This window comes from Glandiceps talaboti, chromosome 4 (assembly GCF_964340395.1).
Source record: "Glandiceps talaboti chromosome 4, keGlaTala1.1, whole genome shotgun sequence".
In the NCBI taxonomy this organism is placed as follows: Eukaryota; Metazoa; Hemichordata; class Enteropneusta; family Spengelidae; genus Glandiceps; species Glandiceps talaboti.
Window position 1 is genome coordinate 23866400 of NC_135552.1, and position 18662 is coordinate 23885061.

The 18662-nt window shown below is 34.8% G+C and overlaps 1 protein-coding gene across 5 annotated transcripts in view; it reads left to right on the forward strand.

Moving 5' to 3' along the window:
- LOC144434015 (ly6/PLAUR domain-containing protein 6B-like) overlaps positions 1–18662 on the forward strand; it is a 76428-nt gene that overhangs the window by 10911 nt on the left and 46855 nt on the right. Inside the window, exon 2 of one of the 5 annotated variants that reach the window (XM_078122452.1) lies at positions 748–844. The exons of 2 other annotated variants lie outside the window; for them this stretch is intronic. The gene's annotated coding sequence lies outside the window, so the exon portion shown is untranslated. Of the gene's footprint in view, positions 1–747; positions 845–16359; positions 16462–18662 lie in introns of those variants that run through there. 2 more of the 5 variants (XM_078122453.1, XM_078122457.1) reach the window with 2 other exon arrangements.

An 18662-nucleotide genomic window follows, 5' to 3' on the forward strand; every position in this document is an offset into this window, starting at 1 on the left:
CCAAAATCCTTTACTTAGGTTGGCCAAAATTTGTTATTTTTGCCGTGCCCAAGTGAAACGTCACACAAGATGGACAGATATGTAGCTATATAATGTAACCACATTTTCTGAATGTCTAGGCCCAGTCAGTTGGCATTGATCAGGGTTTGTTGTTTGAACTCGACTGTGTACATAAAGGCCGAAGAATTCTAAACATACCAGGCAAGACAGAAACAGATACTGAAATCGCTACTCTGATCAAATGACCTACTAAGGTTTCACTGTAAGAGTCTAATTGGACAATTGAAACCAGTGGAATTTACCATTACACAAGTAGTGGTCTACTGTCATAATATTGATCATTTGAAACAAGTAACTGTAGCAAATGTACAAGGATAGTGAGCAAGCTGAGCAAGGGGACCTGTTTTTTTGCATACAAGTTTGTACACCTTTAAATCCACCCTTTGCACAAATGGTATGGTCCTTCTTGCAGGTCATGTACACAATGTAAAACTTGGAAGAGGCTCAAGCGTCATCTGTTGTCATTATACTGTCAGATGTTACTAAGCACTGGGATGTCAGGACACAAAATTTAAGAGTTTGGTATGTGTGTATGCAATGTCTGTCTCAGGCAGTATTTGAAGAGTTACAAATACTAAATACCTATTTGTTTTGGTCTCTCAAATTCTATTTGTCTTTTCACTTGATGAAGATGAAGTGCTTGTAGTCTGTAGAGTAAACTTGTTGCTTGTTTTACCTTGTTTATAGAAGTGACTACCGGAATACTCTTTACTGAAAAGAAGGATTTCATCTCTGATTTGAATCCAGTGTATGTCTTCCAAGTGTGATTTATAGAGAACTATTGGTAAGTTGTAATTCCATATCTGTAAATCATATGTAAATGTAACTTGGCAAAAAATATAGCCTTTTGACAAAGTGTACTTTCAAGATTACTGAATTCAGTACTGGAGAAACAAACATTCAGCAACTGTTCTAATTTAAGTACATGTAAGTAGAGGGTTAAGCTGTTTTAATAACTTACAAGTATCCACTGTGAAATAGCTGGGAATCCCTGCTAACCGTGGCAGCATTTTATTTCCAACCATACATGTACATTGTACATGTAGTAGTATACTACAGGATCTGAATCAAGGCTACATGTAACTTTATGTACATGTTTATTATGAGGGCTCTTGTCACCCCATTACTTGAACCATAGACAAGTAAGAATTGAACAGGAGAGTGTAGCCCATGATATCCAGTAGGTTATAGTGGATTTTCATAACAATATGTCTCTTTGTTATGCAAATCACATGTAACTGAGACCAGGAACACAACATGTATAGCAGTGTTCAATCAAGGTCTGAAATTGCAGTCTTGTTCTAGATTTAAGTGTACGTTTAACATTTATTATAGAACATAACAATTATCACCACTTTTGTTTGACTTCCTGTTTTTCCCAACTTCCAATTTTTGTGGTTCAAACAAATATCACCCACATATCCCCCTCCCCTTCCCGCACCCCCACCCCCACCCCCATGCATAGATTACTATGGAAATAGCTTAAGTATAGTACAAAATGGATTCAGGCTTATGTGATACACTTGTACATTTTCTTCTAAACCACTATACTCAATCTTCTACATCCAAAAAGATATATTTTTGTAAAAGAATGCTAACATTGTCACCTTTGAATCATGGTGCATTTCCATATTACAGTGTAGTCAAAGCTGCCTGAGATGGATACTGCAATGAGCAGTGAGGCTTTGTGTAAATTGAAATTAACCACCTTTGTTGAGTCTGTCTACAAATGAAAGCATAATCACACTAAATCAGGTTTGCCAAGTATGTGTGACTATTGTAGCAAAGACTTGAATAAATGGGTAAAGAGCATTGATTCAGGTGTAGAATTCTACAGTATGGCAGGCAATTCCCCCAGGTTATTGACATTCTAGGTGTGTTTTAGGTACATCACACTTCTGTATCAAGTCTCGTTTGTGTGTGAAATTGACCAGTAAGGTGAACACTAGAAAGTAAGAAATGTGGAATTGAGCTGTGAAATTTATGGGGAATTTGTTGTGGCTAGTAATAACTTGTCAAATCCAAAAGAAAACTGACCAGTAAAGGCAAGTGAGATGTCATTTCCTGAAATTTACAATGATGAAGTGACCTCATACACAGGACAAGAAAAGACCACACTCGGATCTATGTATACAAACACAGGGTCATCAGCTGTGTGGGTATTGTTGAACAGTTACTACATAAGTCCTTCCTTCTTCAAGTAACATGCAGTCCTAGTTTCTTCATACTTTTTTTGGTCTGTCTTCTAATGTCATAGAAAAAATACATACATGCAAGAGTTAACTACTATATGTTTCAGTGAAATGAAATTTTAAATGATATTGATAACTCAAAATAATGTAGTATGTACATTGGTTTATTTATTGATTTTCTTGAAGCTCCCCCTCCAAATGTAGGTGTTTTGAAATAGTAAGACTCAAGTATGGGAAATATTTAATTGTCATCTTCCTTAGATAATGGTATGTAAAAGGTAAGAAACATGAGTCAAGGTACATGTATATGTCGATTGTAGTTGTAACACTCATCTCATTGTAGTTAGTCTTGATATGTCTGTGTTCCATTCACTCTCACTCTTAAATTACAGACACAACTGTCAAAAAAGCTAGCAGTACTTTAGGAGTACTTACCATTCATCATAGTTAGTCTTGGACATGGCTGAATACCATTCACTCGTGCTTTGGTTACAGAAACATTTTGTCAAAATGGCTAGCAGTACTTTAGGAGTACTTACTGTTCGCCATAGTTAGTCTTGGACGTGGCTGACTACCATTCACTCTCGTTGCTTTGATTACAGAAACATTTTGTCAAAAAAGGCTAGCAGTGCTTTAGGAGTACTGTATTCAACTGTTCGTTAAACGTCAATGTGTCTAGATTACAAGGGTTGTGAGTAGATGCAACCAAGCAGTGTGGATTCATTCATTCGTGTACACATTAACAGTAAATTAATGATGTTACGTTGTAGCTTAGTAAAAGCATGGATGTATTAGGGAAAACCCTAATACATCCATGGTAGAACTGATCACTTTTTAACAAGCTAAATCTCAGTTGTAGTCTCAAATCGTTGTGTCACAACTATCAAGATAGTAGAACAATGTCAAGTTTAAAATAAAAGATACTGAAACATGTAATTCAGGTTATGTTTGAACTTCTAATAATACTAAGTGTACATAAATATGATCTCTTTTTCAGTTAATGAAAGGTATGGATGCCAAGATTCAATGACCCATCACCTTCTTTCTTGCCTGCCTATTGTTTTTTTTTCAACAACAGTAAACATATCAGATGCACTGTCTTTTCATTGAACTACCTATTACCTAAAAAGCCCCTAGGTTAATTTGCTTAATTAGAGTTTAAAAACAAACAAGTGATGTATAGTAAAACAATGGTGTATAAAACTATTGTTCTTTCTACTACTACTACTACTAGTAGTACTACCGGTACTAGGCAAGTTCATAGTTGGTGAAACTTAAGACATTTCCATGTCTCCTTTAATTGTGTACTGTTATGCCAGGTGTTTTATAAAAGCAGTTTTAGTTTCATTGACCTTTGTAACTGTGCACATTTAACAAGATAGTGTTACAGTCCATATTCAGTACAGTACTACATGTGCCCAGGAAATCACTCAGTGTTTTTTGCTAAGGTGTGGGAACCCCAGTTACAGACAGTGGTAAAACTGGCATAGTTCCCATACATTGACTTTTGGTGGGGAACTCGATAAAATGACTGGGAAACTCAGGTAAGTTTGACCTACTTTAATAACTGCCCTTTAAAAAACACTGACAATAAAATGTATCAATGACTAGAATGTAAAGTTATTCAGCTGATCAAACTCTCAATGTTGAAAGAGCAACTTCCTTGGTTTATGGAGATAGAATTGTACAACAACATTTGGTGTCTTTTTTGGAATATCCCATCGACATATTGTCTTCAGTTTTACTGTCTTTATTGATAATACTGATTGCCTGGACTAATTGATGGTCTATTAACACCAGGGTAGAACTGTATTGTATTGAAACGTGTATATAGAACATGTATTAACATTTTTTTTAAACTTTTAATATAGAAAGTCTTATTCCCTTTCACCTGTCTATTGCGATTGGCTGAATCTGTGACTGTACTACATCCATAGCCTGTCTACCAACTGAATCTGTGAGTGTGACTCCATTACACTCGTTCACACTTTCTGATAAGGGTAATCAAGTGTAGCTGAATCACAAATTCAGTCAAAGGCCAGGCTTGAATCGTATTTCCTAAGTGTTTATGAAAAAAGGGGGAGATGCATGTGATAATATAAAGGTTTGCAAGTAGATTGTGTATCATTTTCATTTTACCAACGCCCTTCAACAGGAAACATGAGTGTGGTACTACTAGGATACCGTTTGTAACTTTTAGTGGAGTTTGACTCAAGTGGCTATGCAGTATGTCAGTGGTAATTTTGTAGGAGGGAGAGGAGAGAACAAGGGTAGCAATGGTCAATTAGTTAGACATGTGATATCAAAGGCCTTGTATAAAATCTGCCTTGGGCTAGGATTAAGTTTAACATGGTGTTTTGCAGTACCAGGCAGACTGGTGCTGGCACTTTCAGTCTTCGAAACTCCATGCAAGTATTGTCCAGTGGTTGTTTTTTTTGCACCCGTTGAATGGATTGCTCTTCTCACTTTTCACAAGGGGTACTTAGGATTGATCTCCTACAAGAAGTAAAACATAATGCTTCATCAGATTTGCCTGAGAGACAACATGGATCTCTCTTTCTGTCTTCTCCCACTAAGAAGGTTACTATTCTTCAGAGTGACAAAGCTTCACAGAACTCTTTTGAAACTCTTTGAAACTACAACTTCTTTTCCCACTGTGATATCAATACAGTTGTTCAGCTTAATGCATGATTGGATCCAACTTGGCTAATTCTGATTGGGGAGAAAAATCCCCGCAGTGTGGTGTCTGGTGGTAGCTAAGGCAGAGGTGCCTTCAAGCATTACACGTTGTAATCATTCCACTATAAATACAGTATAGATTACTCAATGCCAAATTGTTTCTGCCTCACCTACAACTGGCATGTGGTCTTTTTAATAAGATGATCCCCTGTAGATATCTGTCTTCAAAGAAATCCGGGTTTTATCTGTTTAAGGTGTTTTTTCCTCTTCAGAATCACCTATAAGTAATGCGGAGATAATTAAAAACTCAGAGGGAACACTAAAGGTGGAGAATATAAGCAGCCACATTGAAAGGTAGTGATGGTATGCCATAATTATCTCTAATTGAGATTCATTCACACCTAGTTGTTACTGTAACCCTGAGATTGTCATGAATCCTAATATGGTATTTAGGTTGCTACCTTAGTTACCTCAGATTAAAGGGTGGGATGGGATGGGGGCAGGTCGGTAAAAACAGTGTTTTCATTTGATTGCTCCCACAGTTACCTCAAATGAAGAGCATTTGTAGAATAAAGAGGGGAGGTGTAAGGGGTGTAAGGGTGCAAAGACAGTGTTTTCATTGGGTTGTTTTATAGTTATCTCAGATGGAGAATGGGAGGGGGGGGGGGTGGTAGTGGGGTAGGTAACACAATGTTTTCAATTCATTCAAGATGATAAGTATATGTGAGTAAAATTAAATATATCCGAAGTCTTTGCATAGAAATTCCCACCAATCTCACGGTATAGTGTGTAAAAAAACCCACACAGTTTTATCGGAAAATTATAGATACAGCCTATACAGATACCAGTGCTACATCCATATGAAAAATAATACATTGGATTTTGAGTTTGCAGGTTATGCTTTCCTCCCGTCTGTTACCATGGTACTGACCACCTCGCCAAAACACAGAGAGATCAATACAATAGTAGAAGTTGACATATCTAGAGATATTGATTTTTGAAGGATGAGTCATTGGGTCATACATGTAATAATGTGTGTAATATCTATGATTGACTTCACAGAGTTAGTTCTGCTTGGCAGGAATTAAGATTTGAAGTTGAAATTTGATAGTGACACAGAATAGAAATTGAGAATGGTTTGGAAGTTTTAGCATACATCTTGTGTTACATGTCTATGGTTGTTCCTTTGATTTGTATTCATTGCGATATTCATTTTATGTACACCAACCAATCAAATATTTGAGCAAATTCTATACATATATTGACATAAAAAACCTATCTTGGAACTTAAGACAAATTTGAGCCGTTTGAAGAATTTTGATGGTGAATTGCATTTCTAAAATGACACGTAAACATGGGTAAGCCTTTTTGACTAAGACATGAAAGTTGTGATATGATTGCAGGATGGATGTTGTTCTGGTCATAGTTGCATGTTTTGAAAAAATTACATAATGTAAACATGATGATGATCATTTCTGTAGGAGTGTGAATCCATATGTAGCAGTTACTAATTAGAGAGGTTCAGTGTGTCTTCTAAGCCAATTTTATGTGCAAATGACACTTGTGACATGCTAAAATTGTAGTGTTTGCTATCTCTAACTGTGTGCTAACTCAAGAAAACCCTTTATCATTTTGACCCACAACAGAAAATGTTGTCTTTCAGTAGAGAGAATACTGGAGAGTTTAACTGAGTTTAGTATAAAACAAGATATTTTACATAATTCACCACAGAAAAAAGATAAAAGAATCTGTTTACATACCAGTATAAACTATAATGTTTCAACTTTTAAGTAACTTGTCAATAGATTAAAAAATAGATATGATGATACCAGTATTTTTGGTGATTTGTTTTATATATAAATATAAGAGAAAGGAAGGAAAATGGAGGAATCTGAACACATTACCTATAATATTTACATAAATGTAATTCAATATTTATGATTCGTTGCCATATAATTACACGCTCTGTGCTCAAAACAAGTCAGCAACCATACAAGAGGTTTTTTTCAAATAAAGGAAAGTATTAAAGATTGGATTTTGTACTTCCCGAAAAATACAGCAATTTTAGTAATGCTCAATTTAGTTCACACACTTGAGACTGCCCCTAACTTAAGAAAAAAGGTCATAACCTATGTATAGATTTCACATTTGTGCATTCGCTGAATGCATGTAATCTAGATCACACAAAAGATGAAAGAAGAACGGCTCCCTGCCAATTATTTTAACATCAGTTCTTTCTCTAATCATATCGATTGTAACACTGCCTTAAATCACATTTTATGTTTAAGCTGTGTAATCCTGAATGCCTGCGTAAAATACATTATAGTGTTCAAATTAAGTTACAGCAGGGCCATGTTGATATTTCTATTTTTCCATTTTCACTATTTGAAATAGCAATTACGTGTTACTTATTAACTTTCAACCCCTAATTTGGTTTTACTTGTGATTTAAAAATTGTGCAGTAGATTAGAAAACAAACTTAATGGATTAAGTGCCCGTGTAATATTGATTTTCATGCGTTAAATGAAATACCGAAATACTTACAGTGTGAATCGGTATGTTCTGAGTGAATTTTATGGAATGAAATTAAGGAGAGTAAATTTACATGTCAAATATATTGTCCAGGACTGTTAACTTTAAAGTTAAAAAAGTGATCTGACATGACCTTTTAAAGCCTAGCACCCAATATTTAGGATGCAATTACATAGAGTTACAGAAACCAAGTCATTAAAGGGTCAGTAAATCTGCTATACTACACAAATAATTTTTCAAAATGTGTACCATAATACTACAAAGGAATCTCTAGACAAGATAACCAGGAGTGTCATATTTTATAGACGCTTCCCATGTTCATCATTCATCAATTTATCAAGACATTTCATGATGTAATTTTTCCCAAAGACAACTGTGAATGAATCATGATAATTGACAGAAAGATATTGTTTCTGAAAATGATTACCTTCACTGAGAGATTGATATGTTTTATTAGACTCTTTAGAATTTCCACACGAGGCATTAAGAATTGTCTACAGTGTACTTCCCAGATACGCAGGATATGTAGAAAGTGATGGATGGCACCCAAAATTGTTTGAAATGTGATATGGGGCATATTTATCCAAACTCATTTGTATGTCTGAAGAAGTCCTGGAAATATCAGGTGGTAATTTATCAAAGATAATGATGTACCAGTAAGATATGTGACAGGATTCTACCAGTAGTAAACCACTTATCTGGTTGTAAATAATCATCTTTGCCATGTACATTGAGAATTTCAATCTCGTCTCCACCTTACATACTGTAAATTGGCTGTTTTGTTAATCACCATGAATGGAATTCTTGAGTGCTTAAAGATTGAGTTCTCACATTAGAGGGAAAAAATGAAAGTAGTTTTTCTTTCTTTGGATGCCGCGTTAATTTAGACACACATGTGAATCACTGCCCAAGATTGGGTTGTTTTGAAGTGTTGTTAGTAGGCAGGTTGCAGAGGTTACTTGAAAACATACTTGGTAATGTCTGTATTGTCTGGAAGTCCTAGGCATAGTTCATCTTTTTATCATCAGCTTGTAGCGATACATAAGAATAATTATCCATGTCTATATTAAAATTGCATACAGTTTTTGCAGCCAAATTGCACTTTTCTATGATCTCAAAATTGCACACATTAGAGCAACCTTCCAGACCTGGTGAGACATGATTATATTTTTTAGGGAAGTCCTAAATTATAGCTATCTGCCTATCATATACTAAAGCATCACCTTTATACTGTGTATTACAGATTTAATAACTACGTATGAATCATGATGTGGTAGTGGAACTCTTACTGTAGTTAGTCTGGATGCCACCGTGTTCTCTAACTAAATGAGTGGAGGTGTAAATCGTAACAATACCATATAGGGACTAGACTAGTGGCAGTGTAAATCGCAACGATACCATATAGGAACTAGACTAGTGGAGGTGTCAATCATAACGATACCGTAAAGGAACTAGACTAACCGCGGTAGTTGTCAGTATTTAACTTACAACATTATATCTGTGACTACTGGTACTAGAAAGATTATAAGAATAAGGTGGAAATGTCATTTTATTGTCTCAATTTTATTCTGGATAAAACCTCTGACCTGAGACTTTTTTTCTCCAGACCCATTTGAAAGTTGTATTGTGCATATACCTTAGTTAGGTTAATTTCGCAACTATTGTAAACATTGTCAAATTTTGTAAAGTTGCCATCTTTTATGATGTGTGTAATATCTGAATTTGATATCACTCAGACTATATGACTATTATTACCTGTCATTGGTTACTGTTGTTACTAAATAATCAATTGTACACGTGGACATGTACATGTTTGCCGCTAGTGAAATTAATATAAATGTGTATGTAATCCATACATGACACCTTTGTACATTTCTGTTTGTCTACATGTACATGAATAGTTATGTCATTTTCAAATCCAACTAACTAAAATTTAATCAAACTTCGATTGAATTGTCAGACACATCTGTTTTACAATATTTACAATCCAGGAATTGTCAATCATTGAAAATTTATTGATTATAAATACTGGCTGTTAATAGAATGGCTAGGCATGAATATATGTTCATAGTGTGAAAGGGAACATTGCTACCAGCCCTATTGGAACAGTTGGGATCTGGAAATCCAAAACATGCATGAGTTTAGTAGCCTAGTGGCTATTTGTAGCTTTGAAGGTCTCTGTCGTGAGAAGAGATTCGATGTCATAGATACTAGTAGTCTCTAGACTGCATACATGTAGATTTTGATATTTTACAAATATGAGTAGGAGATATTGTTCATTGTTCATGTACATGTTTTTAGTTCTGTTGAAATATTCAAAGTTGCAACACATAATTACTATTTTGTTGTTTCAGTATTCTGGTATGATTATATATCTCAAATCATAGCAGTGACGCAGCAGCTAACCTGTTTATGGCGCTAAATGACCGACTATGATAACGCTTGTGTTATTCAGACAAGTATAATTGGAGTCAGTCATTCAGTGCCATAAACAACTGAGGCTAAGCAGCTAACATTTTTTTAGAAATTGACACAATTTATGAAACAGAAGCCCAGAATTTATTTCATGCTTTGGGACTTATTTTCTTTACATCTTGAAATGATAATAAATTTCCCAAAGACAGCGTAGCATTTTAAACCAGGAACAATAGGAGGGGACTACAAAATGTATACATAAAATATATGTAAGTCATGTTTTTATTCATTACTGAAAAAGGCCCCTGGCTAGATTTATGTTCAATATTTAGCAGACTCTAAGCCCAGGAATATGTTACTTACAGTCGTGTATAGATGAATTACATTACTGGAGAGGTGAATCTAAGAGAATGTTGCAATAAATTATGCATGATAAAATGTAATAGTTACTTTGGTAATCAAATATCACGTAGAATCTCATAAATAAGATAAAAACTGTGTTTCTCTGTGAAATAGTCAGAAATTACATTACAGAAAAAGTATACCCTGAGAGATAGCATAATAACTGCATCACATCTAAAAGATTTCATCCTCTGACTGACCTCGTAATTATGATAAATCATGTATCCATAAGCAATATTATTAATGCATCTAAAATGGTGAAAAATTATTTCTTGAGAAAATTTCATCCTCTCGCAGACTTCGTCACTATGTTTCTCAATTCTTAGACACACCATTGAACAATGACAGAAGTAGCAGATCACTCATTAGAGAGATGCACCAAAAAGGAAATCGTCTGTGATGCATCATTAGATAGAGAAGATGGTGTGTACAGATGTCAGGAAATTTCAGGTCTATAGATACTTAGTAGATGGCAAATAAGACATGAAGCCAGTGGTTATATGTCTTCACTTTGTAATAAGTTGACTCATCCTTTGTGTTGGATAAATTGTGTCAAATGGCTTAGTCACATCCCTTTCACAAAGTTGTTTTGTAAACCACCATTAATTGAAGTATTTATGACAAAATCCATCCAATTAAAGGACAAGATAGATGACTTTTGTGCTATTCAATACAGTATCTATGGGATTTACTGTGAAATTTAATATTATGAGTTGGTGATATATTAGGTTATGAAATGAACGATTGTCCAGAAATGGATTCTTATTTCCATGATGGATTCAACTCTGTATATGACTACTTTGAAATTTTCAAATGATAAAATTTTTTGTATGTGCTTGGTATGTCTCATTTATCTGAACTCACATGTCTTTAAAATTGTGAATATTGGATTTCTGTGATTATATGTAATATATATAATATATATATAACCCCAGAAATATTCTATTAATTCTTATAATCTCACCATTTCTTCTCATGTGACATTCATATTTCATGACAATCACGATTGAATCACTACTGATGTATTGAAAATAAACATTGAAGAATGTTATATTCACATTGATGTGTTTCCCTGGACAACTGTAGATTAAGACTTTTGATGATGATAATAATGCTTGATGTCAAATGTATAAACAGATATGTAATGTAACTTGTACCAGCTCTGTGGAGCTGAGATCTAGCTAAAAGCTTAGAAGTTCTGCATAAATATGTTATGGTGACCTCAAGACTCAAACTCTTAGACCTCCGCTATGATTCCATAGGCCACAATACATGCAAGTTGTTATACGTAAGCGCATGCACAGTATTAGAAATCTGGAAGATGCAGCCACGGCTAAGTCTAGTCCCTTTAGATACGGTATCATTACGATTTACACCTCACCTCACACCATGACAGCATCCAGACAACCATGGCCATTGTAAAAAACAGCAGAATTAGGTGGCAGAAGGTTATTGTTATTATTTAAAAAATAGTTGTGAATTTTAGAGGTTTTTTTTAGTTCAAGAATATTGCAAATCAAATTGATGTGCTACCCACACATAGTGCTGCTAATGTAACCACATCGGAAGTGCAAGTCCAAGTAACAACATCACCATATATGTAGCATATTATCCAGAGAAGGTGCAAGTCTGAGTATCGACATCACCGCAGGAGTGTATTATTCAGAGCTAGGTGCAAGTCCAAGTATCGATGTCACCGTACTAGTGTATTATCCAAAGAAGGTGCAAGTCCAAGTATCAACATCACTGTACTAATGTATTATCCAGAGCTAAGTAAAAGCACCATGATGATGAATATTTATTTCATATATTAATGTATATACTAGGAATTTGTTATCTAAAAAGGTCCCCATCATCATTTGTCTTATCTTAAACTATGATACAAGAGTACAGACTCTTTTATCTCCAGCATAATCATCTTGATTTACCAAATCAACCTCTGTTCTAATCTGACATCTCAAATCTGAGTCAGTTCAGTAAGGCTTCAACCAACCATCTTCAATTTTCATTAACTCTAACTCCAAGTAATAGAAACAGTGTAGTAGCAACTGTGTCTCTCATCGTCATTGATTAGGATAGTAATCCATGTACCGAATGAAAGTAATACGTTTCTTTGCTGTGAAAGAATATCAATTGATGGATATGTATCTAATACACAGCTAAAACTGACAGTACATCCAGGTTTCAAGTCATCAAACCTAGTTATATCATTTCGTGTATGTAACAGCTGCCGCCAGCAATGACATGATAGCCGTGTTTATCACCTCAATGAAAAGGAAAGCATTTACTTCAATATTTTTTGTGTTATTATATTTCAAAAGCTGGCGACTTCCAACATGAGTCACTTTATAGTAAAACTGTACAGTACACAGTGTGTATGAATAACTAGATATATACCTGTCTGTTACATCTTTGATATGGCAAACAGCTGCATCATAGTTATATATAATGTAGTGATTTCATCTTGTCTTCAAAAAATAGAAGAAAAATTACACATGCACTGTCGCAACCTAAAAATAATGTCCTAATTGTTGGAGTGTTAGATAACATTTTCAGATCTGTCCTGATTTCACTTTTCCCTTGTATGCATATATCACATTCACCAAACATTTTATTTTGCATAACTGTAAATTTGACCTTAGGCCCTAAACATTACAACTGAAAGGAATTCCATTATCTATTACATGTGTTACATATCCCTTTCTCAGATATCAGTATTCATATCAAACCCTTATTCAGTCTTCTACAATACTGTAGTGCAGTCTCTTTTTTGTGAACAGGTTTTGCACTTATAAATGATTGTTGATAACAGATTTTTCCACTGATGGATGGTTGTTGAAAACTGGGTTTGAAGCGATGGATCATTGTTGAAAACTGTTAACTTCCTTTGTGACTTAAATTTCAAAATATTGATCAGCAAACTTTAAATTTGATTTATCATCACCTCAAGGGATAGTTGTAGATAATACTTTTGATATCAGATGTCCGTTCCAGTTATCTGCCACAAAGACAAGGAATTTGTGTGTTAAGTACTAGGCGAAATAGCCACCAGAGTCACAGTGCAAGGAAACGTGATCCCAAGTGGTGGACAGGGGTACACAAATGACCTTATAAGACTCTGATTGTATGGAGGCTCAGTTTGAAGAAGGATATCAGTATCTCCTCAAATCTCTAAGTATTCAATGATCTTTTTTTTTTTACAAGTCTGAGTGATCCGTAGCAAATGCATGGATTCTTTCATCCTTTTCACAATCCTGCAAAATACTATTTTTGTCTGTAAATACGCTTATGCAAGTAAAAACCATTGTGTAAACTCTTGCACAAGAATGTGAAGTTTTCCATCAAAGGACAGAACCAGGTTTGCAGACATGAGGACTGCTAATAAAGAATGAAACCCAGCAATCAGAGCTTGTGCTCAATAGAAACCATACATTTTGAATTCTGTAAATTGACTAGGATCGATGTCTCTTCTTTGTCTATTCATCCAGCATGGACATTTCTTCTCAAAATTTTCATAAATAAAGTCAGCATGCCATCACTGACACAGCATAAGTATCGATCCAGCCATATTTGCATGGATAGAAGCTGATTACACACAATTTAATAGAAAAAGATCTGACAATTATCATGTATAAAAAGAAATTCAGGTGAATGATGGCTCAGACATGATAATTGAGGTTACAGATATTGGAAGTCTATTGAATTAAAAGTACAGTGATTCAAAAGAACTATTAAAGTGCATATGTACTGTTAGTGTCTGTTTTGAACAGATCTAAATTAAAGTAGAGATGGTCTTGTCAGTCTGATTTTGTGTCACTGCATGCCCCTCTGGCCATCATTTATGAAGGATCAATTCCCATGATTCAGTCTGTTTTTCCTTTACCCAGTGCTGTAACTAGCACTGTTGTCACTTGCACATTTACATCTATTATTACGCTAGAAAACAGATAATAGACAGTATACACTATTTCACTAAGCTTTCAGGAGAGCAATTTCTGTAAAAGAATGACAACTATATATAGCAGCTGCATATCTCAATTATAGGCCTTTTTGATATGTTAACTCATAGTCATAGACCCTCCACCCATGGGTCTATGGTTAACTATATGTAATTTCTATCTCTCACAAGGTCAGACAGGACAGTAGGATGTACATGTATCACAACAGGCATGTTTTAAACTTTTACCTTCAAGTTTTGAAGTATTTGTTTTTACCCATATTTAGCACATGAGATGAATTGCAGTCCTTAAGTATCACTTATAGTGTGCATATAGAAACTGTACCGATGCACGTCTGAATTTATTCTGTGGAAATCAATCACAACAGGGAACACCTTATACAATCAGTATCTTACATTATATTGGCAAGGTGTGAATTGCTAACACTTGTGGTACTACTTGGGATGAGTTTCTCACTTCATTTTAACACGACTTATCAAGAAGACTGTACTCACACAACTAGTACAGACAGCTCCATATGTAGACGACAGAATGTCAAGGAGTTTTATTTCACACCTGTTCACAGTGACAAGGAGTACATACATACACAAGACTACGAAATAGTGGTGATTTTATATCTTTTCTACGCAAGTGATCTGGCATGACAAGTAAATATATTGAAATGTCAGGATCAGAATCCTGCTGACTATACTGATGTAAGCCTTTAAGACAGATCCCAACTGTCCTCTAAGCCTTCTATAAGGTAACAGTCAAGGTATATATCAGATAATGAGTATAGATGGTTTATATAGGTCAAGTAGTGTTCCCTGTAGTTCTGGACTTCCCCAATCAAGTGTGTTACAAAGTGACTTTGTAATAAACCAGTTATATATAGTGTCACATTTTAGCACTTTACCTTTCTTAGTCGACTTGTGAGGTGTGTTGTTGTTGTCATATTGTAGTTTCTCAGTCTAATGGTATGATGCTATAGTACTATGCTTTTCTCAATGTGATGCTGAAAGTAGTTAACTGCACTTTTTTCAGTCAAATATTGTGATGCTAAAGTACTATACTTTCTTACTACTCTATACTTGGTGCTAAAAGTAGTGACATGTAGCAGCACTTTCTCAGTCAAATATTGTGATATTAAAGTATTGAATTACTTTCTCTATTGTGAAAGTACTTATAACTGTAACAAACTGTACTTTTGTCTGTCAAATAATGTGAAGGGTACTTTATTTACAAATGTAACTTGTTGTTTGGCATTTTGATAGCAAATAATTGTCTCTAAATGCAAATAATACAGATGTATATAATACATAAACCATATAAATTTAAGTAAGTAGCAGCATTTGAAATGAAAACAGGAGGTATTGTTTATCCAGGGTCAAAGACATACATGCTCATGTCAATATTTTGTAAAACTGTAGACTGAGCCAAACTTTAGTTATAAAATGAAACTTGCTTTAATTTTGAACAATAGGGGATAGGTTCACCACTACGCTAGATCTAACCTTAGCTGTGTGGTAGTTTGGATTTTTACAGTATTGCAGAATTTGTAGTCGATACAACAGCTCTGTTTATTGTGCTATGCTATATTTTATCCATTGTTTTCCTATACCTATATTGCTACTAACTCTGTGAAGTCTATCTGTATGTATCAAAATGAACAATTAATCAAATATGTGATTTGAGTGTGTGTGTGTGTGTGTGAGAGAGAGAGAGAGAGAGACAGACAGACAGACAGACAGACAGACAGACAGACAGACAGAGACACAGAGACAGAGGTTTAGCAAATGGATGCCAAGGAGTCTTTCATATTATATTATTCATAAGCAGTATGTCAGAACATGTAGATACTTCCTTTATGACAAAATGGAGAAATCCATTAATTAACACATACATATATTTATGTCTTTTACTTGCTATATACTTTATACTTTTGATTCTAAAAGATGGAAGTGTCTCCATTATACATTATATTTGTGTAAGATGAGGTTGTTTTTAAAGTTCCATAAACTTTACACCAATTATTGGCACTTTTTTGACTGACGCACGGCAGCTAGATAGATCAACATTATGCATATGAGTAGCATTATGAATGACAATCATAGTGAAGTCTCCACCCACTGTTCCAAACAGTCTATTAGTGTTGCAGGGAAGTAACAGCCTCACGCTGTCTGCTGGTAAAAATTCTTCATAATATCAGTGATTCAACCAAAGGTCGTAATTTGCAGCTCCATGTAAGTTCACCAACGATCTCTACTTAACTGTTGTTGTGTTCTTTTACAATACTGTGTTCGTCTTTGTCATTCATTGCCGTAGCTAGCCCCAGTCTGAAAAAAAAAGCCGATTAGTGTCACTGTTCACAAGGTTGTTGTCACTTTCACTGCAGCTGTGTGTATACGCTCACTCGCTCACTAGTCTATTCAAAGCTGGGCCTTTTACCTGACAGATTTAATTAGCTCAAGTGTTTAAACATTAATTTTAGCTTTCTCAACAAGGTAACTGAACCTATTGTTAACTAATAATGCCAGTATTGTTTCTGTAAGTAACACATCTCATGTTTTATGCAAGTACTAGTTGTTTTCAAACAAGGTATAGAAGTACTACTCTACCTTCGTCAAACCCTTTGTATACAATTACTTAATGGACTGGCATATTTGCTGTAGTTTTCCCATGACCAAAAGAAGCAAACATTTGAAAATTGTGGTCCAATGAGATCTATAAAAGTTATTTCATAGAGACTACATGTACATTGTAGGTTTAGAAACTTAATTTCAATTTGGTGAGTACTGTTGAGTATTATAGGCTTCACAGTGATGTACGTACCACAAGCAAATTGCACATCGAGCTTTACTCACAAACACTAGTATAAGGTGTATGTGTACAGCAAATGTTTGTGCAGCAAATTCACATTTCCACTTCAGAGAATTTTTGGACTGTATTCAAATATTCAATTGAAAATCAATGTGAGTCTTTATAGAATGAAAACATGCATGCGATACTCATTTAATGTCGGTTTAAATATGTCCTAATACACTGCAAGTATTCCCTACACATTCCAAAATGATTTCACTAGGTAAATTGTCATACATCATGTACGCATTCTGAATTAGAAGTCTCGCCAGTTTCATTTTAAAAGAAGTTTGTCCAGCATTGTAAGAAATTGAACCTAAGTTGTTTTATTAGTCTCATAATTCTTTGTCTCTATTCTTATATGCTCTGAAACATTTAGAAACATTTTTGGCCTTAGGATGCCGATAAATTGAATCGGCGGCCATTTTCTCCATTCACTCAGCAATGTAGTAATTGGACAGCTTTGTGTTTCATATTGACTTGCTGTATGTGGGTTTCATATTTGTAGTTCAAAATTTATTTTAGTCACATCCTAAACTTTAATCATTCCTGAAAAACAATGGAAATTGACAGTTGCATGAAATGTAAGACGGTGAGAGAGATAGTCATAAATTTTATAAAGGCAGCTATCTGATAAGTCATTCCCTGTGCTTCCATTATGATATTATCTCTGTCTTCATTGTTGTATCCCTATCATCACTGTAGTCACTGCACAGAGATATACATATTTCATTCAGTATGCAGTTACTGCTCATAATAGATCTAAATCTCCATGGGTAAAAGATAAATTTTGCTAACAGATACACTATAATGGAAAAAATAATGCAGTTTAATATGGTGTCATTTGTTTTAGTCGTCTACAGGAACAGAAAACAAATTGTTGTAGAATTTTCTTTTTATTGAAGTGTAGCTTGAAAAAAAAAAGCCAAAGGGTGTGAGTGAGGGAAAAATTGAAATTCATTGAAACATTTTGGGTTTGAATCGAAGCTGTTGACAAAAATCATGAAAGTTGACTGGGTATGATTTTAAGGATGTGTACAAGGCATGGTTTAGTGATGTAACATCGAGTGGCAGTCTCTACTGTGTATCGATATGATAGAATTCACTGGTAACACGTTCACTGAACTACTCGTCTCTTTACGCCAACGGTAATACAGGTTCTTGTCTATGTAAAAATTAACATTGCCTGGAGAAAAGGAATTTCATTAACTGAACTAAAGCGACAGCAGAGGGTAGGACAAAATAAAAAAAAATTGGTTAAATTCTACCTACTCAAGCATGGTATGTGGAAAAAGTGTATGTATTGCCAGTAACCACTTTTGAATTTTAATCATTACAAGTGAACAACACAATGCAAAAACTAATGTTTACCTAGACCGAGTACTTTCTACCATTGTACAATTATCGCATTTCTATCCGGTATCATTGAATATTGGGTACCTGGAATACAACTGAACTCTTTCTAGGGCACCTTTATTTCCCCTCGAACCTCAGTCTACATCACATGTGTAAATGTTGTTCTGTGTACAACAAGTAAGAGAACAGAAACAGTATTGTTTGTCTAACTTGCTGGGAGAGCAGCAAG